Raw genomic sequence first — 14367 nt, 5'->3', positions numbered from 1 at the left:
CTACACCCCCTTGATAGCAACCAAAACAAATTGTGCATTTATAAAGATAATTTTTCCTGTTCAGTGAAAATTACAAAGCTGTCAAAAACCATGAAACTCACATGAATGGTGAGACTTTGCTTGACTAACATTCAATGCTTCTGAGTCCTAGTGGTTATTAGGGTGTTATAAGGTTCATATTACTTAGGACTCCTGAATTCCTGTTCATCAAGTCTACTCAACCTGGCTATAGGACTGACAAAAGTGGGGAGTGGCAGATTAATGGCTGGGTTACCGACAATAAATTGATGACATTTCCAACAGGACAGGGAATTTCATAAAACTGGGAAGCTTTCTATTTCAAACTATTCAGTGGGAGAATGTTCTACTAAATAAGCCAAAGATGATTGACAGAATTATTTTTTACAACTCTAATTATCACCCCCAACTTTTCTCCCCTACTGGCCTGATCACCCCTAACTGCCTTGCCTCAGCCCCGCCACCATGGCTTTGTCCGGAAGGATATCGGAAGGTCTCCCGGAAGGTCTCCTGGTCTAGATTATATATATATATATATAATTTTTAGAAAATTACAAGAAGGGAAACTAGCCCTACTAGACATTCATACTGAAAAATCCCTGTAATTAAAACAATGAGTTAGTGGTGCTAAAATATAAAATAAACAGATAGGCCGGTGGGATAAATCATAGCAGGGTCACAGCTATCACAGTATTGTGGTTTTGCCTAGGGCTGCTTTTCCCCTGCAACAGCAGAGACTTTATGACCCGCAAGCCTACGTATTTACTATGTGGCCCTTTAAGAAATAGTTTGCTGACTCCTGGAGTAGAGGGTCCTGAAATAGATTCAGGTACATATAACAATTAGCATGTGATAAAGGTAGCATCTCAAATTACCGAGGCAAGATGTTTAAATAAATGGTGCCGGGGACAATTAATTAGACACTTGGAAAAAAGATAAAATTAGATCCATACTTGTCACTCAACGTAAGAATAAATTCCAAATGGATTAAGAATTGAAATAAAGTAAAAATTAAACTATTAGACAAATACATGAGCGAATATCTCTTCCTACTCTGTGTAGGGAGAGGCTTTGTAATTATGACTAAAATCTGCCTTGATAACACAGCAGTGTTCACTTCCGCAGAGAAGTCGGTGCTGATACCGTGTGGCTGACACCCTACTGCTAAACATCCTGGCACCAACTCCCTGCCTGCCTGGACCTGCATTTATTGCCCATTTCTAATCTCACTTTATTTGCCTATCTGCCATGACGATCCCATAGGCGACTCTCAATAAATTCAGAATTATTTTGGTTGCAAGTAACAGAAAAGCAGCTCACAAGTAAGGATTAGACACCATATTTCATTCATGTGGGATGTAAAAACTGAAACTCATGGACACAAATAGCAGTGTGGTGGTTGCCAGAGAGAAGGAGGTGGGGGAGGGTTGAGGGATGAGGGGGCCTATATATGATGACGGAAGATGATTTGACTATGGGTGGTGGGCACACAGCACAATATACAGATCTTGTAACATAGAAATCCACACCTAAAATCTATATGATTCTGTTAACCAATGTCACCCCAATAGATTTAAAAGAATAAAAGTTAGACAAACAAGGGTTTCTCATATTAACAAGAAATCTGAAGGCAAGTGGTGGCCCGTGCCCATACAGCAGCTCAGTGGTATCAGTCCCGCACCTCTGGTTCTCTTAGCTGCTCCCTCATGGTGCAGGAAGGCGCCCAGCATCAGCATAATGTCTGCCAGCTGTTCAGAAAAGGAAGAAGGGAAGAGGGGATGGTGCCAGCCATAGCTGTCCCTTTTACCAGGAAAGAAAACCTTTCCAGAAACTTCTCAGCATTCTTGTATGCATGGCTTCGTAGCCAAAATTATGTCAAGAGGGCTGGAATGGGCCCTAATAGCCTTGCCACAGTTATTTTTTAAAAATACATATGCATAGCCCTGACTGGTTTGGCTCAGTGGATAGAGCATCGGCCTGCGGACTGAAGGGTCCTGGGTTCGATTCCAGTCAAAGGCATGTACCTTGGTTGCAGGCACATCCCCAGTAGGGGGTGTGCAGGAGGCAGCTGATTGATGTTTCTCTCTCATTGATGTTTCTAACTCTCTATCCCTCTCCCTTCCTTTCTGTAAAAGATCAATAAAATATATTTTAAAAAAAGAAAAAAGCTGTAAAAAAATACATATGCATAAAATATAGCTCACAAATGCAACAGAAATAACTGATTTTTGAAAGAAGGCTCTTTGGTCTATGAGTCAGATGCTATCCCGACTTCTGATGAGAAACAAAATAATTAAACCAATTTTGTTACTTATGAGACAGCTTTGAGAACTTCCATTTGAAGGAGTTCTAAACACAAAGAGCAAATTCGGCATTAGTCTCTGCTTGAACTGGTTTTGTGTATGTTGGCTGATGCTTGCACTATATTAATATTTTCTATGTAGTTAACATTTCCTGGTCTTTGTTAGCATTCTGCTCTGACCTGTGCAACAATGAGCTGAAGTCCATATGTAGGCCATGGAGTGATCCCACCCGGCCAGTGTGGCTCAGTGGTTGAGTGTGGACCTATAAACCAGAAGGTCAGGGTTCGATTCCGTGGTCAGGGCACATGCCTGGGTTGCGGGCTCGATCCCCAGTGTGAGGCGTGCAGGAGGCAGCTGATCAATGATTTGCTCTCATCATTGATGTTTCTATCTCTCTCTCCCTCTCCCTTCCTCTCTGAAATCAATTTAAAAAAATATATTGTTTAAAAACCATGGTCTCTGTGTCCACACAGCCACCTTCATCACAAGTCTCTGCCAGAGCTTGTTAAAATAAACCTGCTACGAGACAGGTTAATTTAGTTCATTTTCAAATATGCACTTACCAGATGATCATCTATATCTGTTTAACCAGAAAGTTAAACTTTATCTCAAGTTCACCTTTATAACAAAGCTGTTTTATTCTTTTCTTCCCTTTTCAAGTGAGAAAATATTCTCTAGGTTCATGGCACAGTTGAAGACTAAAGTATGAAATAAAATCCACCTTCTAAAAATATTTTCTTATGACAAAAAAATAATGAATTTCTTTTTAAAATCATGATTAGTACAAGAAATGAAAAAAGTGGAACATATAATAATCCTGCCCTTTAGAGTAACCAATATGGTGTGTATAGAAATGGCCTCGACTTGTGAACTTAAATCAGAATAAGAACCTCACTGTCTTTCCTTGTCACCAAAGAATGAAGTTAGTGGAGACTGGCAGAGTGATGTCACTTGAACTTAATGAAAACATGGCCTTATTAAAAGTCTTTGGAATGCTTTCCTGTTCATAAGTTGGGCAGCTCCTGTGTTCTCCAGGTTTTCCGATTGCTTGCTAACCTCTGATGGAGTGTGAACTTGAGACTTTACCATCTCTTCCTAAGGAATGCAAATGTTCTCTCCTCCCAGAACCTTTCTTTCTCCCCAGCAAGTGCTTCTACCTACAAGACATGCAGTGAGGAGGTCAGCTGAGTCGATCAATTTATTCCTTGAGGTTTTTAAAAAATATATTTTAAAAATATATTTTATTGATTTTTATAGAGAGGAAGAGAGAGGCATAGAGAGTTAGAAACATCGATGAGAGAGAAACATCCATCAGCTGCCTCCTGCACAACCCCTACTGGGGATTGAGCCCGCAACCAAGGTACATGCCCTTGACCAGAATCAAACCCAGGACCCTTCAGTCCACAGGCCGATGCTCTAGCCACGGAGCCAAACTGGTTAGGGCTAAAAAATATTTTTATTGATTTTTATTTTTTAGAGAGAGAGGAAAGGAAAAAGAGAGAGAAATATCAATGTGAGAGAGTAACATTGATTGGCAGTCTCTTGCACATCCCCTACCAGAAACCAGGATTGAACCCAGCCACCTTTCAGTGCCTGGGACGACACCCAGTCAACTGAGCCACACCAGCCAGGGCTATCCCTTGAGTTTGAAAGTGCAATTCCTTTCAATCACCTCCCATCCTCAATATCCAACACCTGGGGAAATTCTCAAGCCTTCCCCTAAGATTTCTGAAAACTTCCATGGATTTCCTTTGAAGTCCCCCTTGGCCCTATGGGTAATGTTTCTGTTTCACCCCATTGTCATCCCAGAATGCACAGCTCAACGCCATTTCCAGGTTCCACAAGAAATCTCTTTGCCCCACACCTGTTATATTTGAAAAGTCTTTACTGGAGTTTAGAGGATTGCGTGGCTCAGCACCCAACATTTCACCACCTCCTTGGCCTCCTCTTGTCCTTTTCTCCTGGATCCCTCTGCCTCCAGCCCCAAATTCTTCCCGCTCAGTTATTCAGGCAGGCTCCTGTGTTCTCGTAAGCCCATGGTTCCTAAAATTTGGTCTCCAAACCAGCAGCACCAGCAGCTTTCGGGAACGTGTTAGAAACGCAAACTCTCAGGCCCAACCCCAGATCTACTGAATCAGAAACTCCTGTGGCAGGGCACTGGCAACCTGTGTTTTAACAAGCCCTCCAGGGCAGTGGTTCCAACCTTCCTAATGCCGCGACCCTTTAATACAGTTCCTCATGTTGTGGTGGCCCCCAATTTCATTGTTACAAATTGAACATAATTAAAGCATAGTGATTAATCACAAAAACAATATGTAATTATATATGTGTTTTACGATGGTCTCAGGCCACCCCTGTGAAGGGGTCGCGACCCACAGGTTGAGAACCACTGCTCTAGGGCTTTCGATGCCTGTTCAAGTTTAAGAACTTCTGCCTTCTCATCATTATGTTTATAAGCTCTACCCTGCGTCTGCCTCTGAAGTCATTTTGTGAATAAAGGATCATACACACACACACACACTCCCACCAAAAGAGGCATCCTCACCCCAGCGACTGAGAGGACATATAGATCCCGATCAAACTATATTCCATAGCCATTAGAACACATTTGCTTCTTGCTTTTCTTTCTCTCTCTCTACCATTCCACTTCCTCCTGAACTTTTCTTTCCACGGTGACCGCTGGAACTTCTGCTTCCAGGAAAACAAGGTTCTCTTACTTGTTAGGAGACACAGAGGCGGGGCGAGGGCCCTCGCCGTTCTTGTGACCACAGCAGACTGACTCCAGGGTAACCTGGGTGGGTCCAGCCTGTGGGTGTTTGGTAGACAATGCATTCCGGACACTGAAGTGTAGAGCTTGTGAGGATCAGGTGTGCATGGAATTAATTAGCAACACCAAACTCTGAGAGGTTGAAAGGCTAATATAAATCAGGGGTGCTCCCGCTACACCAACAGGTAATTAACTCAAAGGCGTTGGGTGAGTTACTTTGAGGAGCAGAAGACATACAGGAAGGGAAGAGACGTGACACAACCCCAATCCCAACCCCACCTGCCCCAGAAGTTTACAGACCAGGTCGTGAGTAAATTCTCCAAGAAGCAGGGGATACCCCATTCCCTCCTAGAGGCTGATGCTCTTCCCAAGGAATGGAAGGAGACTTCACTGGGCTGAGGACCTCTTAGAAGCACAGCCTATTCTTTCTGAGATCTGTCTCTTCCATCTCTCAAGTCCTGGCTACCTTCGGTCACTGCCATCTCTGGCCATCTCTCTCATGCACAGTCAGCCCCTTATTGCTCTGATCTTTCTTTCCCTGACCTAGTTTTCTACCTTCCCACTTCCTCCTGAACTTTTCTTTCCACTGTGACCTCTGGAACTTCTGTTTCTGGGAAAGCAAACTCCCCCATGGATTCCACCTTCCCAGTCAAAGTTCCCTCCACTCTGAGAGCTGGCTTTCGCCTGAGGCACCATGTGCCCTGCAGCTCCCTCCAGGAACACTGCTCTTTCTCCCACGCTCAGGTGCATGAACCACCCGACCTCATCAGCACAGTCTGTGTTCGTCCTTCCGTCCCCACCACCAGCAACACCTCGGCCCCCAGAGCTTCCCTCAGACGTGCTGTGACCCCAGAGGGTGACTCGCAGGGACTTTTTGCTCTTCTCCCCACGCTCTTAAATTGGGCTCGCTGTCTCTTCAAGCCATTAGAGGCTTGTCCTGATGCTGCCTCCCTAACCCCCTGCCCCACCCCCAGCTGCTCTGTGATCCAGCCAGACCTCCAAGTCTCACAGGCCCCCCATCATCCAGTCCCTACAGCTGCTACCTGAATCCCTCGGTGGGGGGGAGGGGTCTCCATTTACTTCATCATTCTCCACATCATTCTCCACAGCACTCCCTTCTTGTCCTTTTCCCTTTTCGGATAAGCACAAGTTAACTCTCTCCATGCACGTTGAGCATGCAAACGGATCTGAGGGGTTGAGGTATACAGCCTCGCACAAGCTGCCGCAGCATTTTATACCCTTAACCACCTCTGTCTTCTAGAAAGGCTCTCATATTTGGTTTTCAGGACAACACACCCTCTGATCTTCCTCCTTCGGGGGGTCCTTTTCTACACCTAAGCTCCGTGTTCACTAATGTTCCTTTCTTGGGCCCTGTTTTCCTTTCACTCCACACATTTCTCTTGGCCAAACTTACTACCATTGCTTCCGTTACCAGAGATAGGATGGAGATTCCCAGTTACAGCTTTAGCGGGGCCTCCTTCTCCACGCCAGAGCCGCTGGTTTTCCTGCTCACCCGACATCTCTTCTTGGATGTCCTCCAGGTACCTTATCATGAACATGCCCTCAATCATAGGCTGTGTCCCCACCTCAGTGAATGGCTCTATCACTCTGCTAAGTGCCCAAGACTAGGGGTCTCTTCATTCCCACTTCACCTTCACTCTCTACAATTACAATGTCTAGAGTCAGGTCCTGACCTCTTGGTTCAGGTCAACAGGATTCCTCTTGGATATTCGATCTCATGGGACTCCCCACCTTGAGCTTCGCTCTCCTCCAAAGCAGGGCTTTCCCATCTGTTTCTCATCGTGGCACACACAGCCTTTGCCCGGCACACTGGGGTTCCATTTAGCCTGTGGGATGAAGCTGTCGGGTGATGCCTACTGCCTCAGAGACTAAGGCGTTTGTAATCTTGGCTCACGTCACAGCTGTTCATGCCATGCTGAGGAGCCCGGGGCTAATTGCTTCATCCTCCGCCGACAGAGTGAGCTTTCTAAAGCACAGACCTTTCCGGGTCCCTGTCCCGCCCAGATCCTTCCGTGGCTGCCCAGCAGCTTGCACCGCTCTTCAAGGTCCAACCCTGCGTCCTCCTCCAGCCTCCCCACTTCCTCTTGCCTTCTCCTCGCAGCCCCTTCCTCATGCTCCAGTCACACCAGAATGACTTGCCTATATTAGCCAGAGAGGCCTCTGAGCGCTCACCCTCCCACAGGACCCTGCGCCTCCCCCACGGCTGGCACTCACTACCATCTAAACACATACATTAACCAAGGGCAGGGACTATGCTGGGAATCGGGTCTGGCCCATAGTAAGAAGTCACATGTAGCCGAAACCGGTTTGGCTCAGTGGATAGAGCGTCGGCCTGCGGACTGAAAGGTCCCAGGTTCGATTCCGGTCAAGGGCATGTACCTGGGTTGCGGGCACATCCCCAGTGGGAGATGTGCAGGAGGCAGCTGATCGATGTTTCTTTCTCATCGATATTTCTAACTCTCTATCTCTCTCCCTTCCTCTCTGTAAAAAATCAATAAAATATATTTAAAAAAAAAAAAAAAAGAAGTCACATGTATCTCGAAGAGTGAGTGCAAGAGTCAGCTTTTGTGAGAGAGCACTAAACTAGGGAGGAGAAACTTGGGTCCTGGCTGTGCCACTAACCTGCTAAACCACCCTAGAGACCACTAACCTGCTAAACTACCCTAGAGACCACTAACCTGCTAAACCACCCTAATGGCTTCAAATAAATGAAGGTATACATTTGCAACAAGGACTACAAATTTCTGTACTAGTGGAAATCAGAAAGTAACTACATGTAAACAGTATCTTTTTAGTAATACTTTTTTAAAATCCCCAATTTGTGAAGACAGCAAACATGGACCCTCCCCTCGCCCCGCCACTCCTCTGCCCCTAGTGTTGGGTGTTTAATGCTTGGTGTGAGGAGGTGAGGCAGGTGTCCAGGTGGAGGTGAAGGTCCCCGAGCCCCTGTGCCTCCTCTCTTCCTGCCTTCACTCCCTTCTCTCTAGGTTCCAGGAAACAACAGATATGCTGTTTGAAGGCTGACTATATGCTGTTTCAGGGCTGACTATGAAATAAGGTTGAAGTGAAGGAGGTAGAGAGGTAGGTAACAGAAGGTCCAGGGCAGGCTCTTCAGTAAGTCCATTCAAGGTTATCCTGATCTTCCCAGACCAGTCACCAAACAAAAAGCTTTAGTCATAAAGAAAATGGGTTACGTTAATGCTACACGTTATGTTGGGCAGCGACTCTAACTGAAACGAAGCCAATAAATGACCCCGCTCAAGAAGAAAGAGAATGTCACTCCTCCCAAGAAAAAGAACATAAGGAGCTCAGCCGCTGTTGAGGGCCTTTCATCCTGAAATTCTGTTGGGTAGTTTAGGACTGAAACCAAGTGTCAGACCAAAGTCATTGCTTCTATTAGGGCTCCTGCCAAGTAGTAAATTTACAGTTCAAAGGCCTTGCTAATAACGCAGATCTTATAATGCTGGCCATCAAATGCTAAACCATTGAGTTGTTGCATTCATTGTGGGCAAACTAAAGCTTATACTATGGTATTCTTAATCATTTATATATTTCTTCTTTGTGAGAAACAATAGCTATAATAACCATTTACACATATATACACATATAAATACATCACTAGCCATTCTGGTATGTAATCTAAACCCATATATTAATTATTACTTTTATTTCCATAGGGTTGTTTTTTTTTAACTTTTAGGTATATATTTCTTATTTGACCTTCACTCACATTTGCTTTTAATTTTTTTTTCTAATACACACAGTAGAGTAGTAGACAGGCACTGAGGTTTGATGGGCTGAGAAACGAGAAGCATGGCAATGATTGGATGTGAGGAGAGATGAGGGAGAGGAAGGCTTCAGCAGCTCATCATTTGCAATATATGGGGATAAAATTACTTTTCTCCTGCCTTCCAAGTAAGAGATGGCGGGGTTGTTGAACGAGATCTGCCACACTATGGTGGCTTCCTGCAGGAGGATGGGCCCAGAGCTGTATTTTCCAGGAAGTGATCAGTCCCCTGGGTGCAAGGCTTGGAAAGGAGAAACTGACCAATCCAAGGGAACAGGGCAGTGATGGGATGTCACCCTGAAATGACAGTATGTTTATAAGACTTCATTTTGCTAGTAGTCTTGTTCTTGCTCTCCTGTTGGTTTTGGAGAAGCAAGCACCCCTGTTGGGAACTGGCTGTGAAGGGACCCACATGGTAAGGATCTGCAGGTCGCTTGAAGGAAGCCTACAGCTTCAGGGCACTGAAGTCTGCCAACAGCCCACGTGGGCCTCAAAGTGAATCCTTCCCCAGTCAAACCTCAAAAAGAGAACACAGCCCAGACAACCTTGGTTGCAGTCTGGTGAGACCCTGAAGCAGAGAACCCAGGACTTTTCACCCTCAGAAACTGTGAGATAATAAGTGTATGTTGTTTTAAACTGCAAAAGATAAAGTTGAACTAACTAGGAATATTTACTTTTTCAGCAACTCTGTAGGCACAAAAATTTTTAAGTCCAACAATTGTCCACTGCCTAATTTCCTAAAAACCTTATAACCTATTGCTGTCCAAAAGAAAGTGAAGTTTTTTTATATTAAAAAATACATTTTTATTGATTTTTAGAAAGAGAGGAAGGGAGAGAGATAGAAACATCGATGAGAGAGAAACATCAATTGGCTGCCTCTTGCACACCCCCTACTGGGGATCAAGACCACAACCTGGGCATGTGCCCTGACCAGGAATCAAACCAGCGACCTCTTGGTACACGAGTTAACGCTCAGTCACTGAGCCACACAGGCCAGGTGAAGGTGGAAGGTTTTTAGAAGGAAAATAAAAAAGGCATTTATAGAAGTGAAATTCAGCAGTAATATTTCGAACATGAAGGATACAGAATTTGCTAGGAGGGATTTTGTGATGTGATTGACCATCATCATTTTTTTTAAATTGATTTTTTAGAGAGAGTGGGAGAGAGAGAGGAAACATCAGTTTGTTGTTCCACTTACGCATTCATTGGTTGATTCCTGTATGTGCCCTGACCAGGGATGGAACCCACAACCTTGGACTGTTGGGATGACATTCTAACCAACTGAGCTACCCAGCCAGGCCACCATGGTTATTCTTAGTAGCCACCTTTTGCTGCACTCTTTTCCTTTTCCTTCTCTTTCTCTTTCCCACTCCCCTCCTCATGACCCCTCCCTTACTTCTCCTTCTTCTTCTGCCTCTTTTATACTCCAGAAAGGATGTTTGGCACTTTGCGCATATCCTATCAGGAGACGGAACATGTGTATTTTTCTCAGATGAACAAACTGAGGATGAAGTAGTTGTTCTCATCTAGTAAATGAGGCAGAGGTAGGAGTCAGACCCAGGCCTGCTGGGCACAGATGCCCAGGTTCTCTCCGCCACCCCAGTGTCAGCAAGTGCACAGGGCTTGGTGGGCAATCTGCTTCGTTAGAGGCCACCTCTTTACTTTCCTTCTCTTCTCTCTCTCTCTCTCTTAGTTGGGGAGCCAGGAAACCTATAAACCCTTAGGAAACAGCTAGGTGACAATACCAGGAAGATACAGCTAATTGCTCAAAGGACTGATATCAATGGTGAGTGCTCTGGGAGCATGAGTGGTGAGGTGATTGTGAACTCGTAGAGAGAAACGAGGCTTCAGGAAAAGTGAGTCTGAGCTGCACCAGATACGGCTCCACCTTAGATATGGCCTCTAAGAAAGGGCCCACTCTGGTCCTTCTTCAGTCACACCCACCACGGGAGTGAGGGGTCTGTGAGGAAGTGCCCACCCGGAGCCTGCATCCCTGCTCTTTGCACCCTGCTCTGTGTACTGGAACCCCAGAATTTTGGCCAAACACCCTGGAACAACGTCTAGGGGCTGCACAGGGCTTCTGCTGACATCCACAGGCTGGTGACCGGTTGAGTAGAAAGTGGAAGGGAAGCAGTGCAGGCCAAGACCCTGAGGCTGAGGACCAGGGGCCGGCTCTTCCGGGAGCACCACATGCTGGCCCAGAACAAGAATTCCAAGTGAGAACGTAGCCTTCCTGGGCTATCGTGAAGGTCAGGGGAAGAAGGTAGAACATTTCCTCTTTAAACATTTTTTGGTTAAATTGTAACATTTCAATATTTGAACGTGAGTAATATTGATTCAAATGTGCGCTTTTGGGCTCAGCCTGGCCAGAAAGAATGTGGAAGGGGGCGGACTTGTGAATGAGATGTTAGGAAGTGAGCCCGGGCAAGTGGTACAGGTGGGTCTCCCACAGTGCTCGGTGGTGGATGGTGGATGGGCTCTTCTTTCCAATGAGTAAGAAATGAGGAGCTCTTACCTGAATTTGTGTACACTCCAGTTTATAAGTCGTAAGTTTCATATGAGTTATTGTGATCTTGTGGCCTAACTTCCCTTCAGTGAACTCCACACAGCTTAAATCAAACAGTACATTTCTGAGTTGCAATTAAGACCGGTATCACAAACAGGAAAGGCCGGGGGCCAGGGATGACAGATATGTTCTATAACAAATGAAGAAACAAACAAACAAAACTGGACCAAGCAAAATGACCAACAGGAGAGTTATTAAGTAATGAAAAACTATGTAGCCATTAAAAAATCATGTCATAGAAGATAATTTTGTGACTTGATAAATTATTCATGATGTAAGTGAAAAGAGCAGGGCATAAAATTGAACACGGTATAATACCAAGTTTGTTTTAAAAATATACCATATGCATATTTAAAAGATTGAAAGTAGCCCTGGCTGTTTGGCTCAGTGGATGGAGCTTGGGCCTGCGGACTCCCAGAATGTTAAACAAAAAAAGACAAAGGGATGAAAAGTAGTATTTAAGACTCAGCATTTATGTTTCAGAAGGAGAGAAGAGAGGAATTGAAGGAGAAATCAGGTGTTACAGAAAGACGTGAATAAATTATTTTTTAAAAAAATCACAAAACATTTTTAAGCCCTGGCTGGTTTGGCTCAACAGTTAGAGCGTCAGCCCAGGGACCGGCCAAGGACAGGTACCTCGGTTTCAGATTCCTCCCATGCCCCAACTTTTGGGAGGCAACCAATCAATGTGTCTCTTTCACAACGATGTTTCTCTTTGTCTCTCTCTCCCCCTCCTCTCTTTCCTTTCCCCTCTCTAAAAAACAAATTTTTTTTTCAAAATCTGAAGGAAGTCTCATGTCTGCAAAACATGATAAATTAAGCAAGATCCAGGATAGAAATGCCATCATAAAGTTTCAAAACACCAAGTGTAAAGAGACCCTTAAAAGATTCAGCGGAAAAGGGCAATAAACAGACCACCAAAAAGGGAATGAGGATCCAACTGTCATAATAATTATTATCAGTAATATTAGGTGTCAGAAGACAATGAAAACATTTCTTCAAGACTCTGAGAATTCTAGATTCAAACCTGGTAGATTTCTAGACCTGGTTAAATTAATGCAAAGGAAAAACAGATATTTACTACCTTCATGAACTATTTCTGAGAAAATTACTTGAGATAAATGTCTACAAAATAAAAGGAATAAATAAGAAAGAAAAAGACATGGGATCCACGAAGGAATTGTCAACCCCTGGATTACCTCTTGCAATGAGTCCACATTGGAGCAGAGAATGGAAAGCTGTGGAAGAGATACCTCAGGGGAAAAAAGGAGATTGTGATGTTAATTTTATAGAGAAGTAAATATAACCCTAGCACACTATTTTGCTCTGCAGTGAGCAATATATACAAACTAATGTAATCCTATTAGTTATTTTTCAACTTTTAGAACCAAACCACAGTCAAGACAGACAATTATAGTTACAGAATAAAAGGAAAAATAAATCTAACAGTTTATAGCAACATTATTCATGATAGCAAAAACAAAGTGGAAACAACCAAAATGTGTATCAACTGAGATGCAGAAACAAAATGTGGTATAGCCATATACTGGGATATTATTCAACCAGTAAAAAGAAATGAAATAATGATACACACCAAAACTTGGATAAATATCAGAAACATGCTAAGTGAAAGAAGCTATATGGAACCACATATTGTATGATTCCATTCATATGAAGTGTCTAGAACAGATAAACCTATAAAGACAGAAACAGATTAGTGGTTGTGTAAGGCTGGGGAAATGAGGAGTGACTGATAACAGGTATGGGTTTTTTTGGGGGTAATAAAAATGTTCTAAATTTATATTATGGTGATGGCTCCATAACTCTGTAAAAATGATTAGATTGTACATGCTTTTTTTTTTTTTAATAAAGTTGGGAGGTGAAAGAGGTACAGAGAGGTGAAAAAAAGAATTGAAGTGATAATACCCTTATCTTACTTATTGAGAAGTTGAGACAATGCTGAAAATGCGCAAAATAAAAAATAGAGGTCTAGGTGAACAATTTAAAGTATAATAGGTAACCAAGAGAATTAAAAAATGATAGATCAAAAATTGGAGAGAAGAATAGAAGTGGGAGGTGATGTTAGTGAGCTAAGTCTCTGTCTTTCATATTTCAGTTGGCATATACTATCTAAAGTTGGCAAAATAAAAACTAGAGATATATGCATATTATTTAGAGTTTTGGAAGTAACCCCAATTATAATAAAAGGTAGCTGCCTCTGGGGAATGAAAGTGGGATGGAGAGGAAGACTAGATGTTTCATTACAAGTGCTTTAACATATCTGTTTTTTTTACCATGGGCCTGTAGTGCTTTGATTAAAGCGAAAAGAAAAAAAGATAGACTAATTATAACATTGAAAAACAAAGGAAAACTATTTACATGGCTTTCAAATATGCTATCTTGTATGAAAATACATGTTTTCAATCCTCTACTGGACAATTACAGGCCGTTAAAATTTCTGTAACGAAACCAATTTCTGAATACTGCGTTCTTCCATAGAGCCCGTAACACTGCCACCTTGTGACAGAAAAGGCAACTTTATTTATGTAGAAATTATATATTTATTTATATAATTCACCTGGTTCAAAATTTAAAAAAATTTTAAACACATGTGATTAAAAAGTCTCTCTCCATCCCTGTTCTTCACAAATCCAGTTCCTATCCATAAAGAATCAAATAATTTCCTGCGTATATTCTTCCAAAAATATATTTTTTTTAAATATATTTTATTTTTTTACAGAGAGGAAGGGAGAGAGATAGAGAGTCAGAAACATCGATGAGAGAGAAACATCGATCAGCTGCCTCCTGCACATCTCCTACTGGGGATGTGCCCGCAACAAAGTCTCTCTCCATCCCTGTTCTTCACAAATCCAGTTCCTATCCATAAAGAATCAAATGTTAATAG

Source organism: Myotis lucifugus, unplaced genomic scaffold (assembly GCF_000147115.1).
Source record: "Myotis lucifugus unplaced genomic scaffold, Myoluc2.0 scaffold_423, whole genome shotgun sequence".
In the NCBI taxonomy this organism is placed as follows: domain Eukaryota; kingdom Metazoa; phylum Chordata; class Mammalia; order Chiroptera; family Vespertilionidae; genus Myotis; species Myotis lucifugus.
The sequence above is the reverse complement of the archived record's forward strand: the minus strand, read 5'-3'. Positions refer to the sequence as shown.